Here is a 9,563-nt window from a genome sequence, read left to right on the forward strand (position 1 = left end):
GCGACAGCCCAGCCCTGCCTAGTTGCATGGGCTCGGGAAACAGTGCCTCGGCCCTCCGCTGTAATTCTCGAGGAAGGTCAGGATATCTCGGCCACGGGACCGGCGGGGATTTCCGGGATGACTGAGGCGAGGTGGAACCCCTGGACGTGGGAGTGAAATCGAATTTCCTCTCCATCTGTCATTCCCGCAATCGCCCATCGATGAGGATGGTCAAAGCAATGAGGGAGTCAAAATCTGTGGGTAACTCCCGAGCCGCAAGCTCGTCCTTAACCTCCTCCGAGACGCAGTGCAGGAACATGTCGAACAGAGCTTCCGGGTTCCACGCACTCTCCGCTGCCAACGTACGGAAATCCACCGCATAGTTGGCCACAGTGTGGGCGTACTGCCGAAGCTGGATTAGCTTCCAGGCAGCTTCTCTCCCGGAGAACGGGGCATCAAAGACCTTCCTCACCTCTCCCACGAACCCCTCCAGGCTCGTGCATACGGCCGGCTGCTGTTCCAATAAGGTAGTAGCCCAGGTGAGAGCCCTCCCAAACATCAGCGTGATGAGGTAGGCTATTTTGGAGCGGATCCGAGAGGAAGGAGGAGGGCTGAAGCTCGAAAATGGGGGCACTTAGCTAAAAACACCCGACAGGTGATTGGCTCTCCATCCATCACCTATTTTTTGCCTTACCTCTCTAACCTTACTACATTTGCACACACTGTACATAGATTTTTCTATTGTGTTTTTAACTGCATGTTTGTTTATCCCATGTGTAACTCTGTTGTTGTTTTTGTCGCACTGCTTTGCTTTATCTTGGCCAGGTCGCAGCTGTAAATGAGAACTTGTTCTCAACTGGCCTACCTGGTTAAAATATATATATATATATATATATATATATATATATTTTAAATCAGGTATGACGGTAAGACCCAAATGCTAGATTTTTAAAAATCAAATGTAGCATCAGCAACTAAAGCAGCTGGCAACAAACTAAATTGTGGCACTCAAGTGCTTTTGATCCTTCTCCAGAAAGGACATGTTACAAAGGGAAAGCTTCTGTGAGTCATTTGTTTGAGAACATTCTGTTCACTGGCTGAATTCTTTTCTACCCACATCATAGCCATTTCTTGGGGGAGGGAGGTTTTAGCCATGTGGTCAGAACATGGTTGAATGGCTATTGAACTTTAGGACATACAGTTGTTTTAGCTACGTGTAATATGAGCCAAGGTCGATTAGATTGTCCTTTGTATTAGTAGCTACTCTTCCTTGGGTCCAGCCAAATTAAGGCAGTTATACAATTGTAAAAACATTACAATTTACAATTGGCTCATTCATCCCCCTCCTTTCCCCTGTAACTATTCCCCAGGTCGTTGCTGTAAATTAGAACGTGTTCTCAGTCAACTTACCTGGTAAAATAACAGATAAATAAAAAATTATACTTTCTTTTTTTTAAACAATACATTTCACAACACATTAAGTGTGTGCCACTACTCTACAACAAAAAATCAATGTGTATGTGTGTGTATAGTGCTTATATAATCATGTGGGTTTGCAGTCTTATTGTGGCTATTTATTTGATCGAGAAGGGGATAACTTCCAAAGCATGTATTGTAGGCCCACGGAGACCATTGACAGACTGAAGTATGACCTCTGCTGGTTGATAAGTGTATACCGAAGATGGTTTAGCTAAAGTGTGGGAAGATCTCAATTGAATACTCCTCTCTCCTTGTCTCCTCAAAACCCATTAGATTCCCTTAGATTACACAGACCCCAAAATAATTTGACAACAAATACAATCTTGATAAACTTCCATATAAACTCCCACATCTATTACGTGAAATACCACAGTGTGCCATCACAAAAAAGGGCAACCAGTGGAGCACAAACACCAATGTAAATACAACCTGTATTTATCTGTTTATATATTTTCCCCTTTTGTACTTCAATTATTTGCTCATTGTTAAAACCAATAATATAACATTTGACATGTCTATTCTTTTAAAAATGTTGTGAGTGTATTGTTTACTGTTAATTTCTGATAGTTTATTTCCCTTGTTAATTTCCCTTTTGTTTATTTTCTATTTCACTTGCTTTGGCAATGTAAACATTTTTCCCATGCCAATAAAACCATTTGAATTTAATTGAAAGACAGAGGTCCCTTCCCTCTGACCTTCTCCTCCAATGGGTTCTGAAAAGAAGAGAGGAAGCTTCATATCCGTTGCCAAACCCACTGGCTCCAGGTCATCTATAAAAGTCGTTGCTAGGTAAAGCCCCACCTTATCTTAGCTCACTGGTCACCATAGCAGCACCCACCCACAGCATGCGCTCCAGCAGGTATATTTCACTGGTCACCCCCAAAGCCAATTCCTCCTTCGGCTGCCTTTCCTTCCAGTTCTCTGCTGCCAATGACTGGAACGAACTGCAAAAATCACTGAAGCTGGAGACTCATATCTCCCTCACTAGCTTTAAGCACCAGCTGTCAGAGCAGCTCACAGATCACTGCACCTGTACAAACCATTCTGTAAATAGCCCATCCAACTACCTCATCACCATATTGTTATTTATTGTATTTATTTAGCTCCTTTGCACCCCAGTACCGCTACTTGCATACTCATCTTCTGCACATCTATCATCCCAGTGTTTAATTTGCCATACTGTAATAATTTCGCCACTATGGCCTATGTATTGCCTCACCCCCCTTATCCTACCTCATTTGCACACCCTGTATATAGATAGACTTTCTCTATTGTATTTATTGGCTGTATGTTTGTTTATTTCATGTGTAACTCTGTGTTGTATGTGTCGAACTGCTTTGCTTTATCTTTTAGCCAGGTCGCAGTTGTAAATGAGAACTTGTTTTCAACTAGCCTACCTGGTGAAATAAATAAAAAATGTCAAAAAGGACATCCCGTTGGACTTTGAATGGAGGACCGTATAGACAGAGAAATAGTAATTGCCTATTTTTGTAGGCACTAACTCTACCATGGTTCATTGGACAAAGCCTATGATGAAAATTAATGGCGTTTTATAGGGTTTTTGGATAAACGCTGAAAAGAAGGTATGTGGTAAACACAGGCATGGGACATTTTATACGTTTTGCTCTATGAGATCATCTTCATCAGTTAACGTCACTTTTGTGAATTAAGGCTTCATAATTAATAAAGGTCATGTAAACTGACTGCTATTATCTAATATAAAACGTATAAGATCTCCTAAGCATGTGTTAACCTCGTACCTCTAAGTTTATTCCAAATTCCTATTCTTCCCCCATAAATTTTTCCCCTTAGGGATGGCGGAACGAACCAGAGGGAACTAATTTCCGGGTTTTAGGACTACAAACTGGCGAGCGTGTCACGATTGGACGACAGCCAGTTTGGGGGGGGCCCAAACTGGCTGTCGTCCAATCGCGTTCACGTTGTCATTCTGCATCACGCGGTTGCTAAGCAAATCGTCCCGCAAGTCCTTCTCAAAGTCAGGGTATGAGTCGATAAACCTGACTATTTTCATCGAAAGTACGCAATGTCACTATTCAAAAACGATACAATATTACAGATAAGTTAAATATCTTACATATCGGAAAATATTTGTAATGTTGTACTTGTTGTTCACGAAATTCATGCTAATGTTGGGTTTTTGAGCTAGCGCTCATTGTTGATCCGAGCGTTCTGACCGCACAAAGGGTGCGTTCGTAAATTCGCTCTAACTATCTACTCCGATTTCAGAGCACTCTCGCCTGAGTATGCATGAGCCCAGAATAATTTATGAATTTACGAACATACCAAAAGGCAGTCAAGCGCCCAAGGTAACTGGCTAAAGTTGGCTAGCCTGCTAGTTTTTTTGGGTTGATAGCTTGCGAACGTAAATTACTTCCAGACATTGAGAACACTTCACTCTGACAATTTTGCTCGCCATAGCAGAGCTAGTTAGGCTGTTTTCTAGAGCGTTAGTGACTGTAACTGTGTTGCTAGCAACAATTTAATTCCGTTTTTTGTCATCCTTTACTGACACATGTCAAAGGGTGTTTTGCGTTCGTAAATTCATCAGTTAATCTGTGCTCTGGCACATACGAGTATCACTGGTATAGCTACCAATGATTTGTGTGATCTAGTTGTACTTTTACTTCCGCATTTAGATCTTTTGAGCACATAACCCCAACTACCACACTGGATGTAGCTAGCTAGTCGTAGATTTGACGATTATTAGTGTGAGTTAGCTACTAGATAATTGAAACAGTTACTGCTTAACTCAAGAAATAGCTAGCTATGTCCAAACCAAAGTTTGTTGTGTTTGACCTGGGTAAATTGAAAATATAACTACTGTAACGTTAGCTAGCTAATTTTATCTAACTATGTAGCCAGCTAGCAATGGTATGAGAATGAAGACTCAACAAACCTTGCATACCTTGTTAATACCAAAGCAGAACAAGAAGATTGTCACAGCTAAAGTAGCTTGTCTAGCTATCTGTCATGTGTTTCTGTCATCCTCCATCATCTCTGTTTTGTTTTTTCCTTATCTCAGATTATACTCTTTGGCCCCTCTGGGTGAGTAGCTATGTGGACCCACAATTTCACAAAGACAAAGAGTGAGTTTATTGGTTAAAATCTTGATGAGTATCAAGCTAATGATGGCTTTAGGCTATATCTTTCTCTAAATCCTCTCCCTTCCAACTCTTACACACATCAGCCATGTCTTTTCAGATTTCTAATAATATCTCATCTGCCTTTCCTGACAGGGGAGTGGTGTTGAATGCAAGGAGGGAGAAAATCCAACTGTACCCGGAAACGGTGGACATATTGACTTCTCTACATGGCCAAGGGATCCAGATTGGAGTGGCATCACGGTCAGTTCATTCATTGATCAACAAATTGTAAAAAAAAACGTGCTATTTTATAATCTGATTAAACATATGTTTTAACATCTATGTAAAATGTGTTTAGACAACGGGCATTTCTGTTTTTAGCCTCTAGATGATTGTTTGAAATAACATGCCATTGTAAATAATCAACATTTTATTTATATTTCTCAGCACAGAGGAGGTGGATGGAGCCAATCAGCTGTTGTCCCTCTTCAATCTCAACCAATACATATCCTTCAAGGAAATATACCCGGGGTCAAAGGTCCCTCACTTCAAAAAGTAAGTGTCTGAATTTGAGATTGCCGTGTTCACGTGGTAGTTGGAACTAGGAAACTCTGAAATTTCTGACTTGCTAACTGGTTGTAGTTAATCACGTGCCATGTTAAACGAATTAGCAAATCTGACATTTCTAGCATGTGAATGCAGCATTAACGACGACTGCCACTGGACGATTCTTCTGTGAGGATGGAAGTGTGTGTTTGTGTTCATGTCTGGCCGTGAAAGAGTGTTTATAGTGGAACTCACTCTCATTGTTTCTTTGTTCAGGCTCCAGGCAGACAGTGGATTCAAATTCAGTGAGATGATGTTCTTTGATGACGAACACAGGAACATTTTTACATTTTACATTTAAGTCATTTAGCTGACGCTCTTATCCAGAGCGACTTACAAATTGGAAAGTTCATACATATTCATCCTGGTCCCCCCGTGGGGAATGAACCCACAACCCTGGCGTTGCAAGCGCCATGCTCTACCAACTGAGCCACACGGGACCAACATCACAGCAGTCAGTCGACTAGGTACTACTTTCATAACTTTCCACCTCAACTCAAGCCAATTTATAATTTCATTAAGTCCACTTTATCTTCGTAAAGTCATTCAAATGCATGCACAACAGGGTAGGTAAAAATATAGATGATTTTAAAATGATTCCATATCATGAGTTGACCACGGATATTATGACATGACATCTGTTTTGAAGTATAACAACTTAGCAAGTACTGTATGTTGCATAAACCATTCACACCCAAAGGAGATAACACCACAAGTAACTTTACTTTAACTTACCCTGAACTCTCAGGTGTGCACTGTGTTCTGGTCCCTGAAGGAGTGACTATGAAATTAGTCAATGAAGCGCTTCTGCAGTTCTCCCAGGGTGCAAAATGAGGACTTGAGGACAGAGTTGATGCAATACATATAGAGTGCCTTGCAAAGGTATTCATCCCCCTTGGCGTTTTTCCTATTTTGTTGCATTACAACCTGTAATTTAAATTGATTTTTATTTGGATTTCATGTAATGGACATACACAAAATAGTCCAAATTGGTAGAGTGAAATTTAAAAAATAACTTTTTTTATTTTTTTTAATCTAAAAATAGAAAAGTGGTGCGTGCATATGTATTCACCCCCTTTGCTATGAAGCCCCTAAATAAGATCTGGTTCAACCAATTACCTTCAGAATTCACATAATTACTTAAATAAAGTCCACCTGTGTGCAAGCTAAGTGTCACATGATCTGTCAAATGATCTCAGTATATATATACACCTGTTCTGAAAGGCCCCAGAGTCTGCAACACCACTAAGCAAGGGACACCACCAAGCAAGCGGCACCATGAAGACCAAGGAGCTCTCCAAACAGGTCAGGGACAAAGTTGTGGAGAAGTGCAGATCAGGGTTGGGTTATAAAAAAATATCTGAAACTTTGAACATCCCATGGAGCAACATTAAATCCATTATTAAAAAATGGAAAGAATATGGCACCACAACAAACCTGCCAAGAGAGTGCTATCCACCAAAACGGACCAATCAGAGAGGCAACAAAGAGACCATAGATAACCCTGAAGGAGCTGCAAAGCTCCACAGCTGAGATTGGAATATCTGTCTATAGGACCACTTTAAGCCGTACATTCCATAGTGCTGGGCTTTACAGAAGTGTGACCAGAAAAAAAGCCATTGCTTAAAGAAAAAAATAAGCAAACATGTTTGGTGTTCACCAAAAAGGCATGTGGGAGACTCCCCAAACATATGGAAGAAGGTTCTCTGGTCAGATGAGGTTAAAATTGAGCTTTTTGGCCATCAAGAAAAACGCTATGTCTGGCGCAAACCCAACACCTCTCATCACCCCGAGCACAGCATCCCCACAGTGAAGTGTGGTGGCAGCATTAGGCTGTGGGGATGTTTTTCATCGGCAGGGACTGGGAAACTGGTCAGAATTGAAGGAATGATGGATGGCGCTAAATACAGGGAAATTCTTGAGGGAAACCTGTTTCAGTCTTACAAAGATTTGTGACTGGGACGGAGGTTCACCTTTCAGCAGGGCAATAACCCTAAGCATACTGCTAAAGCAACACTCAAGTGGTTTAAGGGGAAACATTTAAATGTCTTGGAATGGACTAGTAAAAGCCCAGACCTCAATCCAATTGAGAATCTGTGGTATGACTTAAAGATTGTTCTACACCAGCGGAACCCATACAACTTGAAGGAGCTGGAGCAGTTTTGCCTTGAAGAATGGACAAAATCCCAGTGGCTAGATGTGCCAAGCTTATAGAGACATACCCCAAGAGACTTAGAGCTATGATTGCTGCGAAAGGTGGCTCTACAAAGTATTGAGTTTGCGGGGGTGAATAGTTCTGCACGCTCAAGGCAAAAAATGTTTTGTCTTGTTTGTTTCACAAGAAAAAATATTTTGCATCTTCAAAGTGGTAGGCATGTTGTGTAAATCAAATGATTGAAACCCCCAAAAATCTATTTTAATTCCAGATTGTAAGGCAACAAAATAGGAAAAAATGCTAAGGGGTGTGAATACTTTTGCAAGCCACTGTATACTTTACCTCTTGGGACATTGTTGTACTGCCACAAACCTGATTCATACATAATTTTTCCACTTCATTCAGTGTTACTGCAAGATGAGAGCAATGTTTGAGAAGATGGACGAATGTTTTTCTTCATGGCTTTTTATGTGTATAATCAACGATACTTCAAGGGTGGCCAGAGCCATGCAATCAATATGTTATAAATTTATTGAATTGGAATTCAAGGTACATGAAATAACGTTCTCTGTCTTGTTCTTGAATTTGACCAATTCTATTACACTTATTATTACTGTTGCAGAGAAAATATATAAAAGTATTTTTTATGAATATAGCCGGCTTCATTTTGTCTTATTTCCATATGAATTTATTTTCTATTCCTTTAGGTATTCCATATCAACTGTACATAGTCGTGGTAATAATTTTCATCATTATGTATTCTATTTGTCATTAGTTTTGATATCAATGTTCAATACTCAACTCGAATGTTCTATAATTTATGCACTGTTATTTCCTCTAATTTAGCCTTAAACTATTCATTCATAGTTTTAATTTACTCCTCTTTCTCATTGCCTATTCTTCCTAGAAGCCCCAGGTCAATCTCCACACCTAATTTTTCTACCCAAAGAGATAAGGATTTTTTTGTCAAATGTATCAAGTACAAATCTAATTCTCATTAAGATGGTTGGTTGATTGAGATTTAATTCCTCTTGGTGATCACATAGAGGCCTGGTGGAACAAACAAATGTCAGTTTGACCAAGGCTCCTGGTCTATGCTAAATGTAGTTGTCACATAGTAATCGAAAGTAACATTGTTATCATTCTAATAGCTCATTCTAAAAGCGATGAGTTTTTTGCAGTAGTAGTAGAAATTAGCCATATTGTTTGCAAATCAGATCATCTTGATCTTTTGGTGGGAAATATTGATTGGTGGTCATATGAATCATTCTTCAGTTAAATGATTCATAGTATAGTCAGCAGTAAGATTGCGTGTGTATGTTTTCCCAGTTCCATCTCAGGATTTAAAGAAAGAGCAAGCTTGTGCAGTAGGAAGGTTTGCAAAGATGAAAGCAGACCAGAATATCACTACAGCCCTAAAATCAATGAACAGGTTTATATTGCCCAAAATCATGTGCCGATATAGCTTCTGTTAAAATAAAAGACACAGCACAAAATTTCCCTATATGCAGACGATGTTCTTTTGTTTTTGTCCAAGCCTAAAACTTCTATTCCACCCTTACTTAACTTGATAAACACATTCGGCTCCTTCTCTGGGTACAAGATAAACTGGCAAAAAGTGAGTTGATGCCAATATCACGGCCTGTGGATATGCAATTTGTGCAATCTACCCCGTTTAGAACAGTGAGGGACAAGTTCACAAGCCTTGGCATTGTAGTGACAAGAGACCTTGATCAGCTATTGAAAGCGAATTGGGACATGAAAATATATCAGCTTAAACAAAATATAGATTTTTGGAAAACTCTGCCTATTTCCTTGGTTGGTCGTATAAACGCTATTAAAATGGTTGTCCTACCCAGGTTTCTTTACCTCTTCCAATGTCTACCCAATTTCATACCACAAAGCTATTTTAAGAAACTGGATTCAATAGTAACTCCATTTTTATGGGATAACAAGGCAGCCAGAATTTCAAAGAAGCATTTATGCAAGTACAAGATAGAGGGGGGCTTTGGCCTTCCTCACTTCAAACTGTATTATTGGGCTGCTAATCTGAACATTGTGTCTTTCTGGAGGGAAAGTTTACCTGCGATAAGACAGAAGGATATGCCTTCATGGCTTTTGATTGAGCAGGCCTCCTGTCAATGTTCCTCACTCCCTGCACTTGTTAATAGCCCATCATATGTGAAAAAAGTCACTTATGACTCTAATCCAGTCATTTGTCATACGCTTAGGATCTGGAA

The 9,563-nt window shown here is 40.0% G+C and overlaps 1 pseudogene; it reads left to right on the forward strand.

Annotated features, from left to right (window-relative positions):
* The first annotated feature begins 3,501 nt into the window (after positions 1-3,501).
* On the forward strand, positions 3,502-7,978 carry LOC139541305 (magnesium-dependent phosphatase 1-like; annotated as a pseudogene).
* The last annotated feature ends 1,585 nt before the right edge of the window (positions 7,979-9,563 follow it).

Source organism: Salvelinus alpinus, chromosome 16 (genome assembly GCF_045679555.1).
Source record: "Salvelinus alpinus chromosome 16, SLU_Salpinus.1, whole genome shotgun sequence".
Taxonomy (NCBI): Eukaryota; Metazoa; Chordata; class Actinopteri; order Salmoniformes; family Salmonidae; genus Salvelinus; species Salvelinus alpinus.